Raw genomic sequence first — 19,776 nt, 5'->3', positions numbered from 1 at the left:
AAATTAGACAATAGCATTCCCCAGTAATGTAATTAAAGTCATGCTTTTGCTGGGGTGCTATTTTGGAATGATAGTCGTACAAAGGAAAAGAAAACAAAATTAGGTAAGACCACTATAGTATACCATCCAGGGAAAAAGATGTAAGAGATAAATACAGAAAGCAAACCAGTGGTTGCTAGACAAGAGGTAGGTGGGGATAGCGAACTAGGTGAAAAGGATTAAGAGATACAAACTTCCAACTATAAAACAAATAAGTCATGGAGATGAAGAATACAGCATAAGGAATATAATTAATAATATGATAATAATGTTGCATAGTGATAGGTGCTGACTACATTCGTTATGGTGAGCACTGAGTAAGGTATGGAATTGTCACATCACTAAGTTGTACGCTGGGACTTATGTAACATCCCATGCCAACTATACTGCAATAATACGTTTATTTTTTTGAAGTTTATTTTGAGAGAGAGAGAGAGAGAGAGAGAGAGAGAGACAGAACAAGAAGGAGAGGGGAAGAGAGAAGGAGAGACCATCCCAAGCAGGCTCCGTGCCATCAATGCAGAGCCTGATGCGGGCCTTGAGATCACGATCTGAGCCGAGATCAAGAATCTGACGTCCAACCAACTGAGCCACACAGGTGTCCCTGCAATAATAAATCTTTAAAAGTAAGAGAAGGAAGAAGTTGCTTAGAGATTGGGAAGAAAATAGAACTATCAAGAGATTAGGCAAAAGACAATGTTAAAAGACAAATGAATTTGTACAGAAGACGCAAGAAAATCCAATGGACAGAAATTGTGGACATAGAGAGAAGCATGCCAGCTGAGATACTTTAGATTAAATATCTTCTTGTGTGTGTGATTTTTAGGTCTGGAGTGGCATCTTGGGGATAAGTGGTTAGTTAAAGTCAAGTACAGATAAATGTCTTAGGGATTAAGAAGTTCCAGGCATCTGTAGCATGAATTAGAAGATAGTCTACCTAAACCATGATGTGTCTTAAATATCAACAAAACTCAGAACGAGGGAAGGACAGGCACCAAAATTCTGAAACAATAACCATAGAGTGGCTGTGACGGCAATATCTGACGGCAGAGTCAGATAACACGAAACATGAGGACAGGAGGGTGCTATGAAATTGGGTGTGCTCAGTCAGCAAAATTCCTTTCCTGGCTTTTATGTATGTGATGCATGAGACAGTGACTATTTCTGTCAAGGTGGGATAGGACAAGTGAGGTATGAGGGAAGACTTAGGTTTAGATAGGTTTTCTGCAACCTGGGAAAATTGACCTTTCCCTGCACATATTACTGTGTTACACGAACACGGTAAAGCCCTTTGCATTGTCTGAGAACACAGAGAGATGGGGAAAAATACATAGAAAGAAACTTAAAAAATAACAAACAATGCCAGCAAATTAAATTCTATTTAGTGAAGAATAATGAGGATAAAGAGAGAATTAAAAAAGTGAGGCAGACACAAAATTTCATAAATTAACTGTAATGTGTCACACGTGAGAAAATCATTTCAAAAGATAAGAGAAAACTCATGTGTGTGAAAGAATGCATTTTGCCCGTGTAGTCCAATGGAATAGAACAAAATATACAATTTGAAATTGGGAGGATATATATTTTAATTGATTATAAAGAGCAGTGTTCTAAAAGTAAATGGCACAACAATTAAAAGGAATGTCTTAGAATTTCATCACTGTATTAGTGGAGGTTTGGCAAACCCTTGTTACTGTTAACCTATGGAAAGAAAAGCAAGATTTCGATTTGCTGATGTAATTTTGAAACAAAATACGAAAGTGTTGAAGTCCTTATGACTACATTATCAATGAATAGCCTGCTTGTATATCAATGAATATACCTGAATATATGATGTAAGTGTATTAAAGATAGAGTCTTACCTCCTAAGACAAATCATCCATGAGTAAAACATTTTACCTCTCATTTTGGTATACTGGAAGCACAACAGATTCCCTACTGTGTTTTCTTACTACGAGATTTTAAGATAATCTTTGATCGTTGGAACGTCCATCAAAAAGAAAGCAGACAGTAAGTGCTCTCCACTCCAACTCATTAAGTCATCAGTTCTGACTAATCAGATTTAAAAAAAAAATATTTTGCTGATGAGCGCTGAACATTGTTATATTGACGATGATGGAATATTTATGCAATTACAATTTAATCTAACGTTGTCACTCATAATTTTCTGTAGTATATGCTTCGCTTGAATAATGTAACACTTTGAAAACTAAACTATACGATTCAACTAAATGCTATGATTGAGCATGTTATGTACCCTTGAATCTTCTTGGTCTGTGACCAAGAGATTCCGCTCCTGTGCAACTCAGCATGTTCTCTGTGTTATAAATTCAATATTTTCTCATTAGAATAAAAGTAGTCAATAAAGTTTAGTTTGAACAAATCCCGAAGTTATGCTAGGTAAATTCATTGATAATTTATGTAAGCATGAATATTGTATTCTTGAGTAATATAATCAACATGTCAGATATCCCTTATAAAATGAGTATAGAGGTGCCCGCGTGCCTGTATCAGTTAAGCATCTGACTCTTGATTTTTGCTGAGGTCATCGTATCAAGGATCAAGGTTTCCTGAGATCGAGCCCTTTGTCAGGCTCCGCACTCTCAAAGGATTCTGGGATTACTTGGAACTCGCTCTCTCCCTCTCTCTCTGCTCCTCCCTGCTCACGCTCTCTGCATCTGTCTCTCAAAATAAATAAATAAACTTAAAAAACAAAAAAGTGAAATGGGTATAATGTATATAAAGAACAGAAATCTGACACATTTGGGTTTAACATATATGTTCATTAAATTTTATCAAAAATTTACTAACATCCAAGGTAATTTTTTCCAAAATTAAGAACACATTCAATCTTGGCTAATTAAGGGTAGAATGATAAATAGTGCATACGCCAAATTTAGATCTTTGTTATGTCAATACATAATTGGAAGTTTTTAATGGTTTCTTGTACTAAAAGAGGAGTATCTAAAACGAATACAATCACATATTATAGTTGAACATATAAATATCAGTAAAACAATTTCATTCTAAACAATTCGCTGCATCCAGCTCCTTTAAGATTTTTTGGTGGGGCTGGTAGATTGTTCTTATATTTTAAATTTTTGTGTATGAAAACAACATGAAATTTACTATAAGGTTACTGAGATGATTCACAGAATCCAAGTAAGAGCTGAAACACCTGAATAAGGCCATGGTGCCTTATTTTACGAGCAGAATGCTGTCCCTCCCCTACCGGTCAGCTGTCTGGTGTCAAAAGGACTCATCTCCCAACTCACAATTCTGTGTGAATCAGCTTGGGACAATAAGCCAAAATTGAGTCGACCGCTCAAGGTCCCACCCCGTGTGGAAAGACAGCAGCTGCAAGATTCAAGGAACTAAGAAACTTGGGGGGCATCTGGGTGGCTCAGGTGGTTAAGCATCGGACTTTGGCTCAGATAGGAATTTGGCCCGTATCATGATCTCACAGTTCGTGAGTTCGAGCCCCACGACTGGCTCTGTACTGACAGCTCAGAGTCTGGAGTCTGCTTCGGATTCGGTGTGTCCCTCTCTCTCCACCCCTCCCCAGCTCTCTCTCTCTCTCTCTCTCAAAAAAAATAAATAAGTCAAAAAAATTGGCAGATGCTCCAATATATACTGAGATGGGGCATTCAGTTTCTTAATGTAAACTGTAATATAGACAGAAAAGTGTGCACACATGGTAAGTAATGTGTGTGTAAACTTATACATAATATTAATTATGATTAAAGTGAATCTTCATGATCCACCACGAAGGTAATCAGTATGAACGTGTAGACTCTTCTTCTACTATAATAAGAGTGTTAAAGAGAAACCAGAAAAGAGGCCACGGGTTAAAAATTCCTCTAGGCTAAACCCCCATCCCCATGTAACTGAAACTTGCACTGTCCTGACTCCCCCGAAATGCGGACTCTGATCTGAAACAGAACTTTCTCTTTCTTCGACTCAGCATGACGTCACGGTCCCCAAGCCCAACAGCTACAGCCCGGTAAGCCTGCTGCTCAGCGAGGGAGGGGAGCTTCCCGTAAGTGTCACACAACAAGGGGGGCCTCACTCATGCTTTGTACCCTGACCTGTGACTGCTGACAGCTCAGCTTTGTAACCACTTTCGGTTTTGAAAATTTCCTGTTGGTGAACACTGTTTGTTTCCCTCCCTATAAAATATTCATAGCAAGCAAAGCTGTCTGCAGTTTCGTGTGACAGAGGCGACCCTATCTGAAACTGTCTCTATGAATAGTTGCTTGTATTTTTCAACATTTGTCTCACCAACTTCTTACATAACACTATACATGTATGCAGTGTTCTGTGTTTAGTTCTTTTCTCATAATTATGTTTGTTAGGTTTCTAAGTATTGCTGTCACTCTTATAGTTCTTTTTCAACCTGGCTTTCCCAGTTTGCACTCCCACCAGAGATATTGTTGCTATATTACTGACCAACACTTGAGATTACCATTTTTTTAAGGTTTATTGACTTTGGAGAGAGGCAGGGAAGAGGGGGACAGGCTCAGAGAGGGGGACCAGGAGCCAGAGGGAGCTCCGCCCAGACAGCAGATGGCCAGATGCGGGGCTCGAACTCATGAACTATGAGATCATGACCTGAGCCAAAGTTGGATGCTCAACCGATTGAGCCACCTGGGAGCCCCAGGCTTTTCTATTTTCACTTATTTGCCCTTCCATTCAGAGAAGAGTTACATACTGAACCCAAGGTTAAATGGGGATTAAGTGTTGTCCTCAGGGTTTCATTTCTTAGCTCGGTTGTTTCTTCATAGTTTGGCACTCTTCACTGTTTTCAAGGACATGATATTTTGAAACACCCTTATCGGGTTTTCTGAACTGTATTCATTTGAAGGTTTATCCAAATCACCTCGTTGCCCTTGTTAGAAATAGAAGGCTGGGCTTTTATTTTTCACAGATAATTTTTTTTTATTTATTTACCACTGGGGGTAGTATAATTGTCAACTCATAAAAGTGATCGTACACTTTCCTATAATCTTCTATTTCCCATGTCTGGCAAGTGTTTTTTGTTTTTGTTTTTTTAATTCTTCCTACGTTGCTTTTCGTAACAGATTTGTTGAGATACAATTCACTTACCACAAAATCCATCCATTTAAGGTATGTAATTCAACGGTCTCAATCCATTCCTTGCATTTTGTAACCATCGCCACTATTTTATTTGGGAATATTTTCACCAAGCCCTCGCCCTAACAATATCTAAAAGTCAATGCCCACCAGCAGTCACACCTCCTTCTCCTCTGTTCCCAGCCCCTGGAGACCTCTAATGTATTTGCTGTCTGTACAGATTTACCTCTACTGGATATTTAATGCACATGGAATCATATAGCCCGTGGTCTCTTGGGACGAGCTTCTTCCACTTAGCAAAATGTTTTCAAGATTTATCCATGTTGTAGCCTGCGTCAACACCCCTTCCTTCATACAGCTGAGAAACACTCTGCGGTGTGGGTGGAACAGGTCGTAATTTTCCATCCATCAGCTGACGGGCATTGGAATCCCCCCGCTTTTTGGCTGCCGCGAATCATGGTGCTATGAACATTCCCGTACAAATCTCTTAAGGCAGGCTGACATCGGCTGGTAGGCTCTGCTCCAGACGCTGGCAATTTACTAGGAGATCCTTTTCTTTGCAGTGTGAACCAAATATACCGTTTTCTACTGGTACGTTTTCAAACCCATCATTTTCCTGGCAATCGATGTGGACTTCAGGTACTGTGTCATAGCGTGCCGTTAGGAAGAGCTGCCCTGTCACTTCTCAGGGCTGCCGGGACCTCAGCCTGTGTCTCTTTCACCTTCCTGGGCTCCCAACACACACTCCCGCTCTTGCACGCACGCCTTGCACTGGTGCCACGTGGGAGGTGCTCTCTGTAATTCAGGTGCGTTGTGGAGGTTGCTCGCTCATTGCTTAGCTCTCCAGGGTGAGTGAATGCACTTATCTCCCCGGAGGAAACCCCGTCATTTGTGAGGATTCCCCTGGGGGGTTGGGAGTTTTCCCTGATGGATTTGGTGTTTCTCTGAGTGACAGCAGCTCCAGGGCTTTATATCAGAAGCCCAATCATCAAAGGAAGGAAGGAACGAAGGAAGGAAGGAGCCTCCTTCCTCCAGGAGGAAGGCTCCTCCCTGTGAACTCTTTGGGCCACGTTCTTCTATAGTCTCCCAGGTCTCTCTCTTTCCCCAAAGGTGTCAAATCCTCATGTTTAACTGGCTTCCTTCTATTGCAAGTAGACAACCTGTTTCGGAATAGTGATAACTAGATTCTTCCAGGGAAAACCCCAAACCAAAACAAGCAACGGCAACACCAAAACCCGCACAGGCCCGTGTCTAACCGTGAAACCGTTTTTTGTCTGTTGTTTGGAAAGAGTTACACGACCGACCGAAGTAGCTTGTTCTGAAGAACTCGGATCATTACCTTAATATTGGAACACAGGGTCCTTTTAAAAATCAGTCAGATCAAAAAATATGTCGTCATACACCAAAAACTCAGGAAATAGTCACACACAGACACTGTTTCCAATTCTCCCCATTCTGTGATCCGACCCCAGCACACCTCACTCTCCGTTCTCTTTCTGCCCCGTAGAAAACCCCAACTACTTTTAGCCTTTGATCGCACCATCATCTCTCTGTGCTTAGTCCTGGCATACGGCCTCTTTCCTTGCCTTGGATTGACCCTTCGTGATTCTGTTAATTTGCCTACCCTCTAATTATTGCTCAGGGAAGAGCTACTCTGCCACGTTTTTCTGGGAGCCGTCCCCGACCCCCAATGCCACACGAATGCCACAGATGACCCAGTCCCAGGAGGCCCGCTTTGGCTAATGCAGTTGCAAATGCTGGCTGATCGCTCCTCCACTGTCATCAGGCTCCCTGAGGATGGGGGGAACCCATCCTTGCCTTCAAGCGCGTCTCTGCACCTACACCGTTGCAAGGTTTGTGACATGTGAACCATGGCATTTAGGCTGGTTTATAGCTCCTTTTCGTTTCATTTATGCTGAGTAGTTTTCCATAGTGCTATCTTTTTTCCTAAGCCATCTGCATGATCCAAAAGGGATTGCCTCTCCCTCTCCGAAAGGGATTGCCTGGCAATCTTAGTGACAGAAGATAGGCCTTGTCAGTATATGGGATGAAAGGTGATTCGATGCTGTTACCAGAAGAAATCTTTCTACCAATATCCAAGACTTGAACATTTTTGCAATCTTTATCTGAGCGCCCCAGTAAGTGCACAACAGGTTTTCACTTTTTCTCTTTGTATGAGCTGCACGTTGAGGAAGTTGGGTTTCGTACTCCTTCATTTATCTGTGTCAGATGGGCACCCAAGTTGAAATAAGATGGAAAAAGCCATTTCCTAGCATGCTGTTGGATATATTAGTTTTTAGGGAAGTGGAATTTTTATTATATTAATTCAACCCATTCTAGAATATGAAAGGCATGCCTATTGGTTCAGACCTTGTTTCATCCCTTCATTAAAAGTTTATACTTTTTTGGGTAGCATGGTTTTAATATAAATTTCATTTTAATCCTAAAAATCATGATATTATATGCATACTACCTCTCTGTTTCTACATATATATGTAAAAATATATACACATATACAGCCACACACATATATATGCAAAACAAATTCTCAAACAAAAAAAGAATGATATTTACATAAATAGGGTGGAATATATATATATATCATACAAGTCATATATTAAATGTCATAAGTATTTTTGTGGTGAGATTTTAAAATCATTACTGATTAAAAATATGTCATAATAACTTGTAGGAAAATGACCTCCAGCGTGTACTTTAAGAGCATCTTAGTTATTTTTTATTAGCTTTTTTCCAGCTTTATTGAGATTTAACTGGCAGATAACATTTACAAATTAAAGTGAAGAGCTATACCACTACAGGTTTCTTTCACTAATTTCTGCTTGTATTTTATATTTTCCTTTTGTTTTGTACCAAATTTGCCATTGTACTTTAACTTCCAGAAAAAATTTTTAGACCACAGATATTCATAATATTCTTTCTGATACATGCTATATCAGTGTTTGTATATACACTATTCTTATTAAATCACTTTCAGTATATATTCTAATTTCAAATACACTCTCTTCTTGGCCCATGGGTTGCTTAATTTCCCACATAAGGGGTTTACATCCTTTTTTGCTGGTGTTTTCAATTGATGTATAGCTTAATTAAGTGGCAAGTAAATAAATTACTCTGTATACTTCACTGACTTCTGTGTAAAATCAACTTTTATGAACTTTCCATCTGAACTTGCAAAATATTGTGTGTTATCTAGTTCTTGAGTTCAGTGTGCTATAAACACCAAACCATTCATGTTTAATTGTGTTGTCCAAATTTCTAGCAAGTTTTACTGCTTTACTGAATATTATTGGTATTGTTTTGTCCACTAATAGAGATCATATCTTAAAATCTCCCATTATGATTGTGGATTTTTTATTCTTTTTGTTAATGTTTTTATTCATTTATTTTTGAGAGAGACAGAGAGAGAGAGAGAGAGAGAAAGAGAGAGAGAACAAGCAGGGGAGGGACAGAGAGAGAGGGAAACACAGAATCCAAAGCAGGCTCCAGGCTCCGAGCTGTCAGCACAGAGCCCAACACAGGTCTTGAACCCACGAACTGTGAGACCATGATCTGAGCCATGATCTGAGCCAAAGTCAGATGCTCAACAGAGTCAGCCACCCAGGTGGCCCTGTGGATATCTTATTTTTACATTTAGTCCCTTACTTTTAGCTATATAACTTTTGAGGTCATATTATTAAAAGCATCCACATTAAGAATTCTTATATCTTCCCATTGAATTGACCATTTTATCGTAAAAAACTTCCTCTATATCTCTAGTAATATTCATAGTCTAATGTAGTTAATGTTTATAAAGCTATACAAACTTCCTTTTAATTGGTGTTTTTTATCTTTTTACTTTGAACATTTTGACCACACTGTTGACTTTTTTCTAAGTATACAGTAGAATTTTGACAGTCAGCCAACTTTCGTCTTTTAATTGAAACACTGGGTCATTTGCTTATTATCCCTGATCTATCTATCTGTCTTCACAATTTCATATTACTTTTCTTACTTTTCAGCATTATGTTTTATCCATTTTCAGACCTATTTCCTTATTAAGCATACATTATTTTATTTTCTTTAGTGAGAAACCCTGGGATTACAACTGTACCATCAATGAATTTGTATGTTATGCTTCCAGTGAATTTATGGATCTGTTCTTCTAAAAACACATTTTTACCAGCGCACTTTGCCCTGACTTACTTGTTATTGTGGTTACCTATTTTAATTTTATGTATGTTAAAAAACCTCACAAGGTATTATCATTACTATTTTTTTCTTTTTCTTTTCGTTTATTCATTCTGACATAGAGAGAAAGCATGCACATGTGAGAGAGCAGGGGAGGGACAGAGAGAGAGAGGGAGAGAGAGAATCCCAAGCAAGCTCTACACTGTCAGCACAGCGCCCAAGATGGGGCTCGATTCCATGAACCACGAGATCATGACCTGAGCCGAAATCAAGGGTTGCGTGCTTAACTGACTGAGCCACCCAGACGCCCCATTATTACTCTCTTATTAAGGCAATACTAATTCGAGTAACACAGATTGTTTTTTACTCTTTTTTAATGTCTCTTTATTCCTTCCTGCATTTTTTTTAAATGTTTATTTATTTTGAGACAGAGAGCGAGCAAGTGGGGCAGGGGCGGAGAGAGAGGGAGACACAGGATACGAAGCAGCCTCCAGGCTGCGAGCCAGCAGCACAGAGCTCAATGTGGGGCTTGAACCCACAAATCGTGAGATCATGACCTGAGCTGAAGTCAGGTGCTTAACCCACTGAGCCCCCCGGGCGCCCCACCTTCCTGCATTTCTGAGCCAGCACTTAGAATAATTTTCCTTCTTTACCAGTAATACCCTTTAGTGTTTGTTTTGTTTTGTTTTCTTTCTTTCTTTATTGCAGTTTCGCTAGTGACACATTCTCTCAGGTCCTTTCTTCTGCAAATGTATTTATTTCACTGAGAGGTATGAGATTTTTTTTAAAATTTTTTTAACATTTATTTATTTTTGAGACAGACAGAGCATGAGTGGAGGAGGGACAGAGAGAAGGAGACACAGAATCCAAAGCAGGCTCCAGGCTCTGAGCTCTCGGCACAGAGCCCGACGTGGGGCTCGAACTCAGAACTGCCAGATCATGACCTGAGCCGAAGTCAGACCCTCAACTGACTGAGCCACCCAGGCGCCCCAAGAGGTATGTGACTTTTTTTATTATTTATTTATTTATTTGTCCAACACAGATCTTGGGTAGGCTGGAGTCCCAGAAAGGAATTTACTTCTGCAAAATTTCCATGGAAACTGGCTGAGGCCCAGCGTGAGGGCTTCAATCTTTGTCCAGCTCAGTCTTAGACCCAAGCTACTCCAACACGCTGGGTGGTGGGGCGAGGGGGGTGGCTTTAGTAACCATGAATGCTGATGTGAATCCTAGCACTGTTAGGTCACATAGCTGCATCCGCAAACCTTGGCAATGAAAGCTTCTGATGATAGCTGAGGAGGGATTTGTGGTTAGCCCTCCACCTGAAAGCCTAGCTGCTAGGAAGGAGCGACGTTCTGCCCTAACACACTGCTGTGGAATTCTGACAGGGAAGGGGCGATGCTTTCCTCCCAGGCAGCACGAAGGCTCAAGCCAAGAGGTGAAATGGGCTTCCTAGATGCTGACATCTGCTCTGTTAGATGCTCTGCGGTTCCCAGGTGTGATAAGGCTACTTAGGAATGCACGTGGGCGATTGGGTCCTTCTCGGCACTGTCTCCTGGTGAGCCCTCTCTAGAGTTCTCTTCCATCCTAGAGGTGTCGCTTCCATACTTGTCCTTGTTTTCATGACATTCAATTTCCCTGCTGAGAAATGTTTCCTTCTGGCTACAGAATTCTGAGCCCAGAGCAAGTTTCTTTCGGTAGTTTAAAAGCCTCATTCCAGGGGCGCCTGGGTGGCTCAGTTGGTTAACCGTCTAACTGCAGCTCAGGTCATGATCTCACAGTCTGAGTTCGAGCCCCGTGTCGGGCTTGGGGCTGACCGCTCAGAACCTGGAGCCTGCTTCGGATTCTGGGTCTCCCTCTCTCTGCCCCTCCCCTGCTCATGCTCTGTCTCTCTCTGTCTCAAAAATAAATAAAACATTAAAAACATTTGGGAAAAAAAGTGTCATTCTATTATTTCTTGACATCCATTGATGCTCTTGAGATATGTGCCAAAACAAAATGTTGTTGCTCTATTTAAATGAAGTTCTTTTTACCCTCTGCCTGCATTAATGATTTTCTTTTTGTTACTTTCTTTTAAGCAGTTTTCCTGGCATCTACTTAATTGAAATTTTGTTTGCATTTTTTTTCCCTTCTCAGTTTACAGATTTTGTTTTAAATCTATTTATTTAATAACTTTTGGAGAATTCTCAACCATTTATTCTTCACATTACACTGACTTGCCTCTGTTTTAGTTTATTTCATGTAATCTCTTAACTCGAGGGTTTAACCATTTGGGCCCCTAAATAAAGGTTTGGGTTGTTGGAGTTACCCGGATTGTGGTTAGGTTGTGGCCAGTTACCATGACCTTGGTGGCCCTGACATCCTATTCTCTCTGTCACGTCCCAAAATGTTTCCTTCACTTCCCACCTTCTCAGCTTCCTTTTCCTTTATTTGAACGTGGACCCAAAAGCTAGCTTCTTCTTGAGCTTCCTTTTTTTTTTTTTTTTTTTTTTCAGGTCATGTGCCATTTTATTTTATTTATTTATTATTATTATTTTTTTTCCTAACGTTTATTTATTTTTGGGACAGAGAGAGACAGAGCATGAACGGAGGAGGGGCAGAGAGAGAGGGAGACACAGAATCGGAAACAGGCTCCAGGCTCCGAGCCATCAGCCCAGAGCCCGACGCGGGGCTCGAACTCCTGGACCGCGAGATCGTGACCTGGCTGAAGTCGGACGCTTAACCGACTGCGCCACCCAGGCGCCCCAGGTCATGTGCCATTTTAATACCACTATTCTAATTTAATACAGCCATACTAATTTAATATCACCAAAGTAAATTTTTTCAGCCTTTTCGTTGTTTTTAATCAGGTGACTTACTTCAAATTAATTAGTATCTCAGTATGAGCAGTAAATGCCCTTTTGGCTGTAAGAATCCAGAGTCTATACTTACATTGCCCAGTTCCACCACAATTCATTTAAATTGAATAAACAAGATACTTTATTTTTTATCACAAACACAGTGTTTTTCTTCTCCTCTGAAGCATGATAACTAGTATATATGTTATATTGCATGATAGAAGTACTTTACTCACAGTGGACTATGATAGTTATTAATCTAGCTTTGTTCCTTGAATGTTATACACAAGACCAGTGTAACATACAACATGACGGCCATAGCTAAGTTTGCTCTGTGACATATATGAAAGTGGTCTGAGAGTAAATCTTAAGACTTCTCAGTGTGAGAAGTTTTCTTCCCTTTTTTTTTCTTTTCCTCTTCCTCCTTCTTTTTTTTTTTTGTGTGTGTGTATCTATACGAGAAAATGAATGTTAGCTGAACCTATTGTAATCATTTCACAACGTATGTAAATCAAACCATCATGCTGCACGTCTCAACTTTACAGTGGCGTATGTCAATGATTTTCTAATAAAAGTGCAAAAAAACCCCTAGAGTGTGTATTTCCCCTGTTTTTAATTTTGTGTTTTATTTTTTTCTTAGATATTGAAAATTTTATAAGAATAAGTGAGACCATAACATTTCTCATTAGTCTCTCCCTGAATACAATGTACAGATCGAGGTATTTTTTCAGCGAAGGAAAATATTCTATGACTTATTTACTTTGTTTAATTATTAACAGTCTCCAATCTGTTCTTTTTTCTCCCCCCTGAAATTCCGATTATTTTCATGTTAAGTCTTCTAGACATATTTGAAGGCAAGTCCCTTATCTTTTCCCTGATGGTTTCCTTCTGACAAATTTCTTCCATTTTTTTCTTCCAAGTCACTTAATCCAGTCTCCTCTTTGAACTTATGTCCCGAGTACTTAGTAAATTATTTATTTAGAAAACCATGTTTCATTTTGGTTCAGAAAACAATTTTGTGCTAATCTCAAATCTCCTTAATTTTGGTTAAATTTTTATTCAATGATCTCCTTTGAGATTATTTTTAACTGATCCATGATTTTCCTTTCTTTGGGTGCTGACCACTTATATTTTTCTTCTTTTTTTTTTCATTGGTTTATAGGTCCATTTCTTAAAAAAACACTTTTTAATGTTTATTTCTGAGAGACAGAGCATGAGCAGAGGAGGGGCAGAGAGAGAGGGAGACACAGAATCTGAAGCAGGCTCCAGGCTCCGAGCTGTAAGCATAGAGCCTGACGCAGGGCTCAAACCCACAAACCATGAGATCATGACCTGAGCCGAGGTCAGATGTGTAACTGACTGAGCCCCCCAGGCACCCCTCTTTTGTTTTTTTATGAGGTTCTGTGGTGTGTGTGTAAGTCTGTGTGTAATAGAAGTCATGCATATGATGGGTGATGAAGATGGTAATTAAGACAGTGAAGTATTGACAGTAAATCAATACACAAATAAATCAATGGAACAGAATAGAGAACTTTGAAATAGACCCCCTTATACACTGTTAACTGATCTTTCAAGAAGAGGCACAGAGAACCCAAGAGAGCGAAAGTAGCCTTTCAACAAGTGGGGCTGGAACAACTGCATTTCCACATGAAAAAACAAAAATCTAAACATGAATTTCATGGCCTCCACGGAAATTAGCTCAACATGGATTACAAACCTAAACGTAAACTGCAAAACTATAAAGCTCCCAGAAGATAAAAGAGGAGAAAATCTGGATGACCTTGGATTTGCTGATGACTTTTTACATACAGCACCTAAAGCCTGATCCAGGAAAGAAAAACATTCATAAACTGGACTTCATAAAAACTAAACATTTCTGCTTTATGAAAGACACTCCCAAGAGAATACGAAAACAACCATAGACTAGCATCAAATATTTGCAAAAATGATATCTGATAAAAGACTGTTATCCAAAATAAGCAAAGGACTCTTAGACTTCAACAATAAGAAAACAAACAAGCCAATTTAAAAAATAGGCCAATGATCTTAACACTTCACCAGTAAAGATAAACCAATGACATGGAGACATCTGAGAAGACACTCATATTTCATGTCATCAGGAAATGCAAATTAAAAAAAAAAACAATGAGAATCTACTGGACATTTATTAAAATGGCTAAAATCCAAAAGACTGACAACACCAAATGCTGGTGAGGATGGGAGTAACAGAAACTCCCATTCACTGCTGCTGGGAATGATAGCAAGACACTTCAGAAGACATTGTGGCCGTTTCTCACAAAATTAAATACTTTTACCTCATGACCCTGCAGTCACATTCCTTGGTATTTATCCAAATGAGTTGGAAACATGTTCACACAAGAATCTGCACATGGATGTTTATTATGATTGTCAAAACTGGAAAGCAACCAAGAGATTTTCCAGCAGGTGAGTGGATAAATAAACTGTGTTCCAGCCAGACAATGAAATACTATTCAGTGACAAAAAGAAATGAGTGGGCGCTTGGGTAGCTCAGTCGGTTAAGCATCTGACTCTTGTTTTCGGCTCAGGTCATGATCTCACAGTTCATGGGTTTGAACCCTGCGTTGGTCTCCATGCTGAGAGCATGGGGCCTGCGTGGGATTCTCTCTCTCCACCTCTCTCTCAAAATAAATAAATAAAATTAAAAAAAAGAAATGAGCTATCTAGCATAAAGAGGCACAGAAGAATCTTCAATGAATATCAGTAAGTGAAAGAGGCCAATCTGCTACATACTATATGATTCCAAATCTGTAATATTTGGAAAGAAATTGTAGAGAAAGTTAAAATGATCAGTGGTCGCCATGGTTAGGGGAGAGGATGGGCCGAATAAATAGGTGAAGTAGAGAGGATTTTTAGGGCAGTGAAAATACTCTGTATAATACTTAACAATACATATACATTATTATACATCTGTCCAAACCCATAAAATGCACAACACCAAGAGTGTACTCAGAAGTAAACTATGGACTTTGATGTTAATGATTTGCTGGCTTAAGTTCATCTATTATAATAAATTCATGTATTATGATAAATGCATTTATTATAATAAATTATAATAAACGTATCATAAATGTACTCTGTGGGGGACGTCAGTGGTGGGGAAGGCTATGCATATGTGAGATCAGGAAGGTTATGAAAAAATGCCTGTATCTTCTTCTCAACTTTGCTGTGAAACAAAAGCTGCCCTAAAGAATACATTCTTAAAAACATAGACATTAAAATGATGTACAATTATTATAATGAAAGGGCTCCTAGATCAATTACCAAAATTAAGAAATCATACATAAAGCCCCAGAAACCCCCAAGATACCTTGTCAGGTGGTCTGTCCATGACCGCTATCCAGAAATACGTGGTAATCATTCTTTGTTGTTTTGTTTTGTTTTGTTTTGTTTTCCCTCCAGAATTTAAACACATTGTTCCCTAATTTCACAGTTTGAATCTGTCCAGGTGAGAATTTCTTTTATTTATCCTCTTTGCGATTCACTGCTACTTTGGAATGCATGGATTGGCAGCTTTTATCAAGTCTGGCAAGTCCTCAGCCCTCCTCCCTCAAATTTTGCCTCTGCAGTTTCCCTTTCTCTACTGTACTGATCACATGATATTAGACCTCCTCATTGAGTTGTTTCAGCTGCCACACTCACTTTGACATTTTCTATCACTGTGGTTCTAGCTCAAGCCATCTGAAACATTCCTTCTCGCTTCTTTCAATGGTTAACTAATTAACGCTTTAGCTGTCTTAGTTACTGAAAGCCCTAAATTCCACTAATTGAATTCTTGAGTCTATTCGTTTTAATTGTAGTTGTAAAAAGGTTTTTAGCTTTCCCCAAATCGACTGATGCCAGCTCGTCTAAATTTCTGCTAAGATTTTAAGTTTTACTGTCTGACCTGAAACATAGCTGATTGCAACAGGTGTCAGATAATTCCAACATCAACGCAAAATGGGCGTGGTCCCTGATGTGCATTTTTACTCCTTTCTCCACATGAATGAAGCTGGCTACACACTAGCTCAGTCTCATAGTTTTTCTTCTTCTTCTTCTTCTTCTTCTTCTTCTTCTTCTTCTTCTTCCTCTGCTTCTGCTTCTGCTTCTGCTTCATCTTCAGTAAGTGTTCTCAGGGTAACTTGGGTTTAATTCCAGGTTTCCAATTTTGGGGTCCTTGCCTTCTCTTAGATTTTGTCCTGATAATTGTTTTCTTTTTTTCTTTAATTTGTTTAATGTTTATTCATTTTTGAGGGAGAGAGAGAGAGAGAGAGAGAGAGAGTGCAAGCTGGGGAGGGGCAGAGAGAGACGAAGAATTGGAAGCAGGCTCCAGGCTCTGAGCTGTCAACACAGAGCCAGACACGAACCGTGGGATCATGACCTGAGCCGAAGTCAGACGCTTACCGACTGAGCCACCCAGGCGTCCCCTGGTAATTGTTTTCTATTTTATTAGTTCTAAAGACATTTTATCTTGCTCAGTAGTAGGATTGATACTCGTCGCCAGACCATATTACTGGAAGTAAATTGTCGCCCTCCTTTATGTGCTTCTTTTCCCTAACTCTGTTTTATTAGGCTATATCTCTAGACGTAATTATAGTAGATTAATTGTAAAGCCACTACTTTGATGCATTGATATTTTGATCACATATAGACTGTAAAACAGATATTAAATATACACCAGTGCAAAGAATCTTAATTCTATTAAACTATGCTAAAACATGAATGGTAGCCTGAAATGTTAAATCTTCAGGTGGTTATAATATTATTGAATTTGGAATTGATGTAGAAGAGAGAAGCAGCATAATAAAACGTATTAGGACATCCAGGTGTTGAAAATGTCTATCACATAATCAAGATTTCAATTGGGTCATTTTTTCTAATGTTACCAAGATTACAAAATTAAATGGCCTAATAAGAGTATGGTGTAACTGAGTTTCATTTCCTTTATGTTTCCAAATAATAATGATTGACACAACTGAGTATAAGAATAGCAGTTATATATAGAATAAAACCTCACTTCAAGAAGTCAATATTAAAATATTTCTATATTCCAAATTGGGATTTTTCAATGAGTTTTATTAATTTCTTCAGGTGAAACTTAAAGTAGACCATAATAAGTTCCTTTAATTTTAATTATGGCACATGGAATAGATTTTTCCAGGGATTGTTCAAATGCTCATGGATGAAAACATGACCACTAAAGTTTATCTTCTTTCTTAAGTCGTTGTGAATAGAATGCATATGTCAATTTCATATACAATCTCACATTTAAAGGTAATTCCAACAAAAACTGCAATTTGAAAAAAAAAAAAGTCAAAGAAATGTTTGATCTTCAGAAAACTGCCAAGCCCGAATCTACGTCATTATAATGTATAGTCAGCAATCTTTTCACAATATATATAAGCACTTAAAATCTAGACAGGTCATTGACCTGATAAACTCTATAGATTTCAACTAAATTATTTGTTAGCAAATGGAAGTTTGTTCTTCAGGAAGATAAACTTGTATAGAATTAGTTTGTGAATACATTTTTCTTTTTTTATTTCTAATAGTTGAATAGCAGTTGCACTTTATTTCAAAAGTAGAAACTTTACTTAGGAAACCAATGACACCTGTTTCTAGTAAAGATAATATACAACAATATCTTTCAGGTTCTAGGAATAGTGGAATCAGAAAAGTTGGAGAAATTTTGAGAAATAATTTGTGTTTTATAATCATACTTTTATAATATATTTTTAATTTCTCATTCATTTTGAGAGAGAGGCGGAGGGGAGGGTCAGAGAGAGAGAATCCCAAGCAGGCTTTGCACCATCAGTGCAGAGCCCAATGTGGGGCTCCAACTCATGAACCCTGAGATCATGACCCTGAGATCATGAGCCGAAGTTGGATGCTTAACCAACTGAGCCTCAGTCGCCCCATAATTTTATCATATTTGCAGTTTATATAGTGCTGGTCACACCAACACTATTTGCAAGCATGGGAAAATGGAGGGCATGTTGCTAAACACTTAACTTCAGAAAAGCAGCAGGTTGGAAAGACATGGATGCCAATTAATACCTCCAGCGTTCAATAATTTCTGTCATTTTTTTCCCTTTGATCTCAGCCCTAAATCCAAATCTGACTCAAAACTTATGTGGCGCGCCTGATCAACGTGGAGTTTCTCCAAAGTTTTGTTGCAAGTCCAGTGAATTCTTTTGACTGCAGGGATTCTTAACCTGACAGACATGAGGGGATGGGGTACATACAGCTGGGTATTGCACAAAGGGAAGTTAAACAATAATGGCAAGCACATACAAGGTATGCCCAGTGTATCAGGCACAATTGTAAGTCTACACATATGAACACATGTCAGAATCATTACTCTATACATTCTGATAGTATCAAAGGGTCGGTAACCTATTTGCCATCATCTAGATAAGAAATTGCTTCCTTATTCATAAATACAAGAAACCTTCCATGACTATAAAATCATGAGCATTACTAAGCATTCATTATTTGCAAAAATTGCATATATGTTTTTTTTAAGTTTATTTATTCTGAAAGAGAGAAGGAGAGAGAGATCAGGATAGAGGCAGAGAGAGAGGGAGAGAAAAGCCCAAGTAGGCTCGAAGCCGTCAGCGCACAGCCCAACGCGGGGCTTGATCTCATGAAGTGATGTAATGACCTGAGCTGAAAGCAGGTCAGTTGCTTAACGGACTGAGACACTCAGGTGCCCCGCATATATAAATTTAAATATACAAAATAATCTCTCTGGAAGAACTTTGATTCTAGTTGTAAAGAGTTAAGAAAAAAAAATCTTTATTAGAATACAGTATAATTCCATGAATACAAAATCCCAGGCTATTGTTTGAGGTGATATTTTGGATAGTCCAAGGCTCAAACATCCATACGTCCTTTTCCCTGGAGAGTCATCAGTCCATTCAATGGCACGATTACTCTGGAAACACATGCATAATTCAAAATAATACAATTCAGCTTAAAACGTTGAGTATCTAATATTTAAGATGAACTATGTGCACTGAGTAGATCCATCATGTGCCTTATGATCTGGATTTAAAGATAAATTAATATGGAAAAATAATAGAGAACAATATAATTAACACCTGGGAGCAAGAAGAGATTGCTGGGCTTTGGAGCAGGACAATGAGAATGACTGTGGGGAAAATGAACACCACTCAAAAAATGGAGAAAATATCTGGGGCTCCTGGGTGGCTCGGTCGGTTGAGCTTCGGACTTGGGCTCGGGTCATGATCTCGTGGTTGACGAATTTGAGTCCCACACTGAGAGCTCTGGGCTGACAGCTCAGAGACTGGAGCCTGCTTCGGATTCTGTGTCTCCCTCTGTCTCTGCCCCTTTCCCTCTTGTGCTCTGTCTCTTTCTGTCTCAAAAATAAATATAAACATTAAAAAAAATTAAAGGAGAAAATATGAAAAACAACTACCTGGGATTGCAGAGCAGGCTGATGAATGTCAAAGGGAACACCTGATCTGACATGTGGCAGTCCGTGAGGATGACAGACAGATGTGTATTTTGCTAGCTATGTGTCCCATGACGAGAGAAAGAAAACAAGCCTTTTAACAAGTGAAATACTTTTATTTTTTTT

This window comes from Herpailurus yagouaroundi, unplaced genomic scaffold (assembly GCF_014898765.1).
Source record: "Herpailurus yagouaroundi ecotype Mexico unplaced genomic scaffold, PumYag 142, whole genome shotgun sequence".
NCBI lineage: Eukaryota > Metazoa > Chordata > Mammalia > Carnivora > Felidae > Herpailurus > Herpailurus yagouaroundi.
This window is presented reverse-complemented; position numbering follows the sequence as displayed.